The sequence below is a fragment of the Euprymna scolopes genome, chromosome 15 (genome assembly GCF_053919585.1).
Source record: "Euprymna scolopes isolate OS-2025 chromosome 15, ASM5391958v1, whole genome shotgun sequence".
In the NCBI taxonomy this organism is placed as follows: Eukaryota; Metazoa; Mollusca; class Cephalopoda; order Sepiida; family Sepiolidae; genus Euprymna; species Euprymna scolopes.
In genome coordinates, this window is record NC_136496.1 from 25,966,310 (window position 1) to 25,976,532 (window position 10,223).

Below are 10,223 nucleotides of genomic sequence, written 5' to 3' on the forward strand. Positions count from 1 at the left end.
GACCAAATTTAATATCTTACAAAGCCTAACGCCACAAGTCCAGTTAAGAAGTTTTATTACCACACAAGAGGAAACGCCCGACATATAAAATAAGCAGTAGATTCTTTGATATGACAGGGGCGCGTTCGAAATGAATGTTTGTTTCAAACACAATTGAAGCATGAGATCTGACTTTTGCATTTTAAACTTAAATTCAAACCATTATATATAAAAATAGTTATATAAAATCAACAGTAGGTTCTCTACAGTGCAATGTAGACTACAATTTATTGTGAAAATAGTCATTGCAAGAGGCATGTAAAGCTTCATCCAGGTGCATCGCGATTGATCCCATATAAAAGCAGGCAATCAATCGATCTGATTGCAATTTCATCGATTTCGATGACAATTACAATATGGGAGAGTGAAACATTAGTTGATCATCATTCAATTCCGGGCAACGTCGGGCTACCTTGCTAGTAAGCTTTTAAATGTAAAATACAAGTTAAAATTTAAGATGCAAGTTAAATTAAGAATTATTGTTGGGACGATAAATTGGTATCGAGCATCGGAAAAATCGGAACATTTGGAGGTATCGGAATCGAAAAAAAGTGTGTCGATTTTTCGATTCCGAAGCGATTATCTTTTTTATTTGATTTTGCTTAGAACAAAATCTTCCATTGCTAATAGTAATGATAAAAGAATAAATATTTATTGATTTTAAAATAGCGGTGAAACTAAAATCAGTAAATTATTCCCCACAAGTGTATTTTTACGTTTAGGGAAAATGCCTACTCATTTAACACATGTTTTTTTTTTTTTTTTTTTTTTTTTTTACGGTAATAGAGTAAACAAACAACTGTATAGTAAAATATTTAGAGATTTACAGAAAAAAATCGGAATCGATAACTGTATCAGAATCGGAAATTTACTACGGAATCGGAAAAAAAAAATATTGGAAACGTCTCTAATTAAGATATTGTGAAATTTTTGCAGTTATTTATCAAAAACATTTTTGAAGGCAATTAAATTCTGATTTTTTAAAAGAAGAATATATATTTTTTTTTCTTCAATATGAATATCTTTGGAATAGTAAAATCACTTTAGAATAGTTTGCTATGATAAAAAATTGAATTGCTCCATTTTTACTTACTATAATTTTTCTGAAAATAAAAACAAAAAAAAAACGTCCGAGTAACTAAATTGCCATCATTTTAAATACCGATTAAATATACTTGTATTAGCGTTTATTAACTAATACAATAAAGTAAAGTAATCGATCCTTATCGAGTGCGACCCAAGGTCATTTGCTACTCGGTCGAGATGTAAGCGAAGGCGAAACTTATTTCCACATGTTACCCCCACTTACACTTGATCTTCGCCTTACAATGTTTAGCAAAGAAACATCAAGTGCGATTTTAAAATCTTGTTTCTATAATGAATATTTTAATTCTCAAGTCAGCTGCTATTGATGCTTACGTTCGCTTAAATATATACTGATTTACCTCCCTTAATGTTACACGGAACTGAATAGCTATTTATACATATAAACAACGTGTGTTATTATTATTATTATTATTATTATTATTATTATTATTATTATTATTATGTTGTAGTAGTAGTAGTAGTAGTAGTAGTAGCAGTAGTAGCAGCAGTAGTAGTAGGTAGATTACATTTGACAATTCCGGAAGCGATTGGAAGGTTCTCTTTTCATTATTTGCTGTACCGAGATGCAGTGAAGAGTACTACTCCTTTTCGAGAATTATTATAACTAAGTTACAAAAGGTTTAGATGAGGATTGGTTGGTTGGTTGGTTGGTTGGTTGGTTGTGTTTTTTTTACGGCATATCAACCTTTTCCAGGTTATTTAATGCCGAATCTAGTTATTTTGAGGAACGATTTTTTAATGGAGTATATTTGTTTTTTAAGTCGGATTCTATTTAACCCATAGTTGGGTCCCTAACAGGTACTACCACTCCAGGTCAGAGTGGACTTGGGAGCAATGGTAATTAAAGGGTGGCTCCACACTCTCCAAGACCCGCAAGGTGGGGCCTCACCATCGGATATCGTTTTAGGTCATATCCAGGACCAGATGCCTAGTCTTATTTGGAGTATTCGGACTGTGAGTACTATTCGTACAACGTTTCGATCGATGTAACCTCCGACCTTCTCCAGGTACTAGTCAGGGATCTTACTGTCGAACTCGGGAATCTACACAGAATTTAGACCGATTTTTTATTTTATTTTCATCCACCAGATACACATGAAAAAGGTCGGAGATTACATCGATCGAAACATTTTGCAAGTTACACTCAAGATGAAAACAGTAGTCCGAATAATTCAAATAATATGAAGTACTCCACTTAATCTTGATCCTCCTCATCTTACAATGCTGAATGTTTAGGAAGAGGATTTCAAGCATCATTTTTTCTATGGTTTGGCTCGCTGGAGAATTGAACTTTTGTCCCCCCGACCCATTAGCGATCACTCTTACCTGTATGCGTAATAGACCATAACAACATAGATTATACTGAAAAAAAAAAATAGATCATAATGAAAAAAACATTAATATCGGATATTTTAATTAATATTTTTTTCATTGATGGATATTAACGTTTGTTTTATTTAAAACAAGATAGCTAATTTTAAATAAAAAAAGTTTCGTTACGACTTCCGCCTCCTATATAGCGAAAGTTTAGTCAAGTCTTGCAGGTGTATAATGCGGAAGAGTCCTTTCTGATTAATAAATACATAATTTTAATTAAATTTTAACACTATACATAAACAACTTTGAAATGATTCTTTTTAAGAATGGTTTTGTTTTTTAATAGAATACTACAATATACGTTAATCGTTGGTTTAGTACATAATATAGCTAGCTACGGAATACTAATTATATTAATTATGCCAAAAATATGCGCGCTTACGCGTACAGTAATAGCCACCACTTTTAACATAAGAAATTACATTGCTTAATATCCGAAAAACTGCTTATTTTCGGTTTTCGAAAAATGTAAACGCGATATTCGTTTCCAGCATACTCGAAACTCTTATAAAAGTCGTCATTTTAAAGGAAAAGGTTAAACTGGGAACCAAGTAAAAATTTACCAAACGTCTATTTTTATATTTGCTTAAAAAAGCGACATTATAACAAATTGTCTGGCAGCACTTCCGCTGAATGGCTTTGTGAACAAATATAATCATAATATATATTTCTTAGTCTAAATTTGAAATATTTTCTTTAAAAAAACTTTTATAACTTATTTATCTTTTCTGATGAGAAGCATTAGGCTTCGAAATACCATGGTATAAAGAGTTTATTATCCTACACGCCTAGCCGATATAATCTCCATATTGAATAAACGATTAAATCTATTAATTTATTTATTGCAGACTATTATCCTCGTCTTTTCTTAGTTTTTTTCACGACGTTTCGGCCAACTATTCCTCTGGTCTTCGTCAGGTGGTAACCGCGACGGGATAGGAACTATCCGAATCTCCTGACTTCATTCTCAGCAATTACTGTCATCCATAGTTGTTGTCATCGCACCACGTTTTTGACCAAGTAAGCCTTTGGCCGGCTTTGGGTAGGATTGAAACCGCTATCTTAAGACAATTCTCACCTGGAACTGATTCAATGTCTATATCCACTGCGCTATGGGCCTCGAAGGGCGATCAAGATTGGAGTTTTTAATCTTATAAATCCACATTTATTTATTATCTGACCTTCTATGGTCGGGTCCCTACCGAACGGTATATATATTATTTAATTGGAACTTATTATTGAGATGAGCATTATTTTATTAATTTATCTGTTGCAAAAAATAAATTAAATAGAAAAGAGGCTTGCCTTTTTTCTGTTGTTCTTGGCCTTCGGGCCGGGATCAAAGTGTAGTATCTGTTCCGGCAGATACCGCAAGCAAAGACCGTATGTGGGGGAAACCCCACATATAAGACCTTGGTCAATGTAGGGACAACCCTTCATACCAATTATCACTATCCAGCTCCCCTACTCCCCGGGGAGTTGGTCCCTATTTCCCCTTCACTCCTCACATTAAAAATCGGCCTTGTGCCTAATTTGCTCGGTGGGGGAGCAAATAAATACCCTGTTGTTCTTGGCCTTCGGGCCGGGATCAAAGTGTACTATCTGTTCTGCAGATGCTGCACTTAAGATAATTTGTACCAGTCAATGGAGGGGAAACCCTCTATATTGGAACAATTGTTATTTTTGGTAACCAGAGTGCCCCGTTTTTGCCTACTTTAAGGGGAACTGGTTTTTACCCCACATTAAAAACGGCCTTGTGCCTAATTTGCTTTGGTGGGGAAGCAAATAAACACAATAAAATAATACTCATCTCAATAATGAATTCCAATTAAATAATATACGATTAAATCTCTCTGTCTCTCTCTCTCTCTCTCTCTCTCTCTCTATATATATATATATATATATATATATATATATATATATATATTAGTATATATTTTTATATTGTCGTTCTTCCGATCGTTATCTTCGATTTTGTATTATATAAAAGAAGGCTAAAAATAATTTTTTTTTTTCAAAGTCAGGACTCTAAAAATATATTTGATTAAAACATGTTATTATAAAGAGACCCATTCTAAAATAGAAAATATTTCAAAGTAAAACTATTTGTTTGTGAAGAATTTTAAAATTGAACTGGAATTACGTATTAGTCATAAGGGACTCATATCCGTTATACACCGGCAAGACTTGGAAAGACTTCCGCTATAAAGAAAGCGGAAATCAAAAAAAAAAAAAAAAAAAAAACTGTTTTATTTAAAATAATCAAAAAATAAATTCCATTTTCTTTTCCTGTCTTTAATTACTAGTGAGATGCTTGTTGCCTCGACTATGCAGTGTTTCGATTCTGTCATTAAATTATTGTTCAGTTCGGCTGTAAATTGAGAAATTAGTTGACGTGGTCCCTAGCCTGTGGTAAAGGACATTTCGGGTGATCTTCTTTGGTTATACCGTGCACAGCCGACTGGTGGAATCTCTTCTGTGCCTGAAGATGTTGGCTGTTTGTTTTGTAGATATTTCTAAACTTCGCGTCGGCTTATTATTTTCACATAGACGTGTTACATTCGAGGATTTGGAAAGGGGAATATTTGGAGTTTATACGTTTCTGTGAAAACTTCCTTGCTGCGAGGAGAGAAGAGGAAAGCAAATAGCAACGAAGCGGAGAAAGAATGTAGCAATTATACGCATTTGCTTTTTAGCGATCGTAGGAAACATTTGTCAATTCAGTCCCCACAAACGTACAGATAATTAATTGCTCTCCAGCTATGGGATAAGCAGCAGTATACGCCCAATGGATCATCTACAAGGTATTTAGTTCTCTCCCACTGCAAGAACTGTGATACCAGAGTTAGAAAGTGGCATTGAGAAGCTAGTGCCCCAGAGGAGGGGCACTCTGACCTGCAGAAAGTGCCTGGACAACCCCGTCAGCATTCCCCGGTTAGGGCGTCTCACGCGATTAGCAATAAACTGTTATGTAATAAGGTTTAACACAAGAAAGTGTCGATCTATCTATTTCGTTATCTATTTCTGTATCTGTCGATTCTCGGTCTGTCTTTCTATCTAACTGGAGAGATGGACGTAAGATGAATATGAAGAATATTTATAAGATCTGTCAAAATATAGTAAGTCATATTGTAGACGATACATACACACACACAAAAAGAATGTACAATCGACTCTTTTTTGTAACATAAACAATTTAACAATTTAACTATTTCTAATAGAATTAACAATATTTAACTATTTCTAATAGAATTAAAAAAAATTTAACTATTTTTAATAGAATTAACAATATTTAACTATTTCTAATAGAATTAACAATATTTAACTATTTCTAACAGAATAAACAATATTTAACTATTTCTAATAGAATTAACAATATTTAACTATTTCTAATAGAATTAACAATATTTAACTATTTCTAATAGAATTAACAATATTTAACTATTTCTAATAGAATTAACACTATTTAACTATTTCTAATAGAATTAACACTATTCAACTATTTCTAATAGAATTAACAATATTTAACTATTTGTAATAGAATTAACAATATTTAACTATTTCTAATAGAATTAACAATATTTAACTATTTCTAATAGAATTAACAATATTTTACTATTTCTAATAGAATTAACAATATTTTACTATTTCTAATAGAATTAACAATGGACTGAATTTTTAACATTTCATTATGTATCATTTTTAACACTTGCCTACAGGGTTCGATTCTAGCCTTATCCTACTATCATTATCACTTATCTAGTATGTCTTCTTGCTTACATGAGAAGGGGACAGCCCTTCCATGTAACAAAACTAACCCCTTCTCAAAGAGAGAAGGCAAAATCTTTGAGGATGAACCTCCTAGAACTGCACAGAACTTTACTCCCACTGCAAAATCAACCGGAACCGGATCATTACAGGAATGGTCTAATCTCTGTGGATTTTTGGAGCCCAGTTGGATTTATTTGCTTCCCCACTGAGCAAATTAGGCACAAGGCCGTTTTTTAATGTGGAGATAGGGGAGGGGGGAGGGAAAGGGGGGACCAGCTCCCGAGAGGTGGGAAATGGGAGCTGGATTAGTAGCTGTTGGTATGAAGGGTTTCTCCTACAGTGACCAAGGTCAGATATGTGGGGTTACCCCCACATATGGTCTTTGCTAGTCATAGCTTGCAGCATCTGTCGGAACAGATACTACACTTTGATCTTGACGCCCGTGCCGCCGAGGCGGGGGTTTGGGCCAGTCGGTATTTATTTGCTCACCCACCGAGCAAATTAGGCACAAGGCCGATTTTTAATGTGAGGAGTGAAGGGAGGGGTAAGGGAAAAAGGGGACCAGCTCCCGAGAGGTGGGAAATGGGAGCTGGTTAAACGTCAAGCATGTGGGGTTGCCCCCACATCTTGTCTTTGCTTGCAGTATCGGGACAAGATCAAAGTGTAGTATCTGTTCCGGCAGATGCTGCACTTAAGATAATTTGTACCAGTCAATGGAGGGGAAACCCTCTATACTGGGACAATTATTATTTTTGGTAACCAGAGTGACCCCTTTTAGGGGAGCTGGTTTTTACCTCACATTAAAAACGGCCTTGTGCCTAATTTGCTCAGTGGGGGAGCAAATAAATACCATCTTGTCTTTGCTTGCAGTATCGGGACAAGATCAAAGTGTAGTATCTGTTCCGGCAGATGCTGCACTTAAGATAATTTGTACCAGTCAATGGAGGGGAAACCCTCTATACTGGGACAATTATTATTTTTGGTAACCAGAGTGCCCCCTTTTTGCCTACTTTTAGGGGAGCTGGTTTTTACCTCACATTAAAAACGGCCTTGTGCCTAATTTGCTCAGTGGGGGAGCAAATAAATACCATCTGTTGATTTATTTGCTTCCCCACTGAGCAAATTAGGCAAAAGGCCGTTTTTTTAATGTGGAGAGAGAGGGAGGGGGGAAGGGGGATCCAGCTCCCAAGAGGTGGGAAATGGGAGCTGGATAGTAACTGTGGTCTGTAGGGTGATCCCTACATTGACCAAGTTCAGATATGTGGGGTTACCCCCACATATGGTCTTTGCTAATCATAGCTAGTCATTGCTACACATCTATCGGACAAGATACTACACTTTGATCTTGTCGCCCGTGCCGCCGAGGCGGGGTTTGGGCCAGTCTGGATTTTTGGAGCCCAGTGTGATATTGCGTTTCCCTATTAAATAAGCCTAGAAGTGGTGCTAGAACATGAAACAGTCAACAAAAAAAATACAAAAAAAAAACTAAACAAAATAAATATCTCTATCGTTGGAAACTTAGTTATGTCTATATGTTTATATATTTCGGCAGGTTTCATTATCAACTATCAACTCAGCATTATTAATCTTGAAGAACATATCCTAAGCATGAAGGGTCAAAATGTGAACTATATTTAGTTTAATTTTTTGTTTTTATCTAAACAGGAGAATCGATGCTGTTTAGTTGGCTCCCACTACAATAACTTAGACACTGGGGTCGGAAAGTAGCATTGAGAAGTAAGCGCCTCCGATGAGGTGCATTCTGTCCTGCAAAAAGTGGTTGTGCAGTCTCGTCGGCATTCGCTGGTAAGGGCGCCTTTGGCGATTAACAACAAACGAACCCCTTCCCTAGCAGAGAAAGAGTGGGCTTACTAGAACTGCATAGAACTAAGCTCCCACCCCAAAATCAACAAGGACCAGACCATTACAGGAATCGTTTAATCTCTGTTGATTTTGGGGCTCCTGATAACATTCTTAGGACCAGAGGAATGTGAAGTTATTCGTGAATATTCCACCGTCCCATGCTTCCATCTCTGTGCCCGTTTTAAAATATTTTAACAGAATGTGCTCTAGGGAACTTATGACATTTATATCGTCTCGGCGTATATACTACCGACAATCCCAACAAGTAACAAAATCCCACCCCTTCACTGTTTACGTCTCTCGCTTGCTGAAAGCCTACTCGTGTAGTTTCTCCCTCGGATTGCTAGACTTTGGAACCCCTTCCATGTTTCCTGCTCCCCTGAATGTATTGATATGCACAAGTTTAAATGTAATGTGAACAGTCATCTTGCTGCTCAACTTCTCACAGCCCCCTATTAGATACGCTCATAAATAGTAATTATTTCACGCTAAAGTGGCAATATGGCTTGTTTAGGATTAAAAAGAGTAAAAAAAAAAGAAAGAAAGAAAAGAAATGGAAACCCGTGGATACAATCACATTAATTCGTGTCATTGTGGTATTTACGTGGATATATCCGATATAAATATAATATGTATAAAGTCGTTGACTTACCAGAATATTAAAAGATGCTCAGTGTATCAAGAAAGTTGACGTTTTGTATTCGTTTCTGTTGTTTTTATTTCTCGTATTATTTCCTTTCTTATCTTGCAATTTCGCCGCTGGTTGGCCCCGAAAGGTGGCCAAATTACAAAATCACTTCGTGAGCGTAAACTGTCGATGAAATACGAAAATGCACGATTTAAAGCAAACACTGCTCCCCAAACATTGACACAGCCATTGAAATCTGACGACGCTATAAAATAATAAATATTCCTTTCTGTAACTGCGCGTTCCACTAACCGTTTCTTTCTTTTTTTTTCTTCTTCTTCTTTTTTTTTTTTATCTGAGCAGTTGTCTTAAACCGGCAAGTCAAACTTCGGTTTCGAGTTGAAAGGTGAGAGGTCAATCATCCAGTGGAGGTTACGGAAACAATGTTAAAAAGAACAGGGGGAACGGGACGGGTAATGACAAGCAAAAGGAAAATTTATTTTGGTCGTTAGAAATGGAGGAACGGTGAAGTTACCAACCGATGCTGAGGCGAAACGAAACTTCTGCTTCCTCGTACCCGACTATAAAATAGTGGCTTCGTTTTTCATTTTTTTTGTGTTACTTCAATTGGATGTGTTTCAATCTTACATTTTACGTGCGTTCTCGCGAGGCGTGTTCCACTTGTTTGTCTTCCCCGCTTCATCTACCCCTGTTGTTATGAAGTTAAAAATAACACTTCCACTTCACTGCTGAACACGCAGAAGTCACACTGATGAGTTCTGATACGGCGAATCTTAGCGAAAAATCTATTATTTTGCTTAAACAAAAAATACCTTTACTAAAGTTATGGGTTTGTATTACTGTACACATAGATTCGAAAAAGTTGTCAAAAAACAAATATATAACAAATAAATGTTATCAAAGGCAAGATAAGTTACTTTTCTTCCTAACTAGATATATTTTTCGTGTTTTTATTCAATGTAACATGTTTATTCAGCTCGAAAAACATACAGTTTTACCGATGTATTGGAAAATTCAAGATGGCGTCTAACTCCCTCTTTAACACGGTAAGTTTGGGAAAAGGTGTTATAAATAAAAAACTAGACAAAATACTATTAAAAACCCGCCGAATATATGTCAAGCTATCTCACGGTAACCTATAATGAGCGAGTATTTAACAGTATTTTATCCAGTTATTTATTTATAACACCTTTTCCCAAACTTACCGTGTTAAAGAGGGAGTAAGACGCCATCTTGAATTTTCCAATACATCGGTAAACACTGTATGTTTTTCGAGCTGAATAAACATGTTACATTGAATAAAAAACGCGAAAAATATATCCAGTTAGGTAGAAAAGTAACTTATCTTGCCTTTGATAACATTTATTTGTTATATATTTGTTTTTTGACAACTTTTTCGAATCTATGTGTACAGTAA

General features: G+C 35.6%; 1 protein-coding gene across 1 annotated transcript in view; it reads right to left on the reverse strand.

Moving 5' to 3' along the window:
• LOC145293752 (uncharacterized) overlaps nt 1-9,429 on the reverse strand; it is a 273,003-nt gene extending 263,574 nt beyond the window's left edge. The window contains exon 1 of the mRNA XM_080140233.1: nt 8,810-9,429. The gene's annotated coding sequence lies outside the window, so the exon portion shown is untranslated. The remainder of the gene's footprint in view (nt 1-8,809) is intronic.
• Between the last annotated feature and the right edge of the window lie 794 nt (nt 9,430-10,223).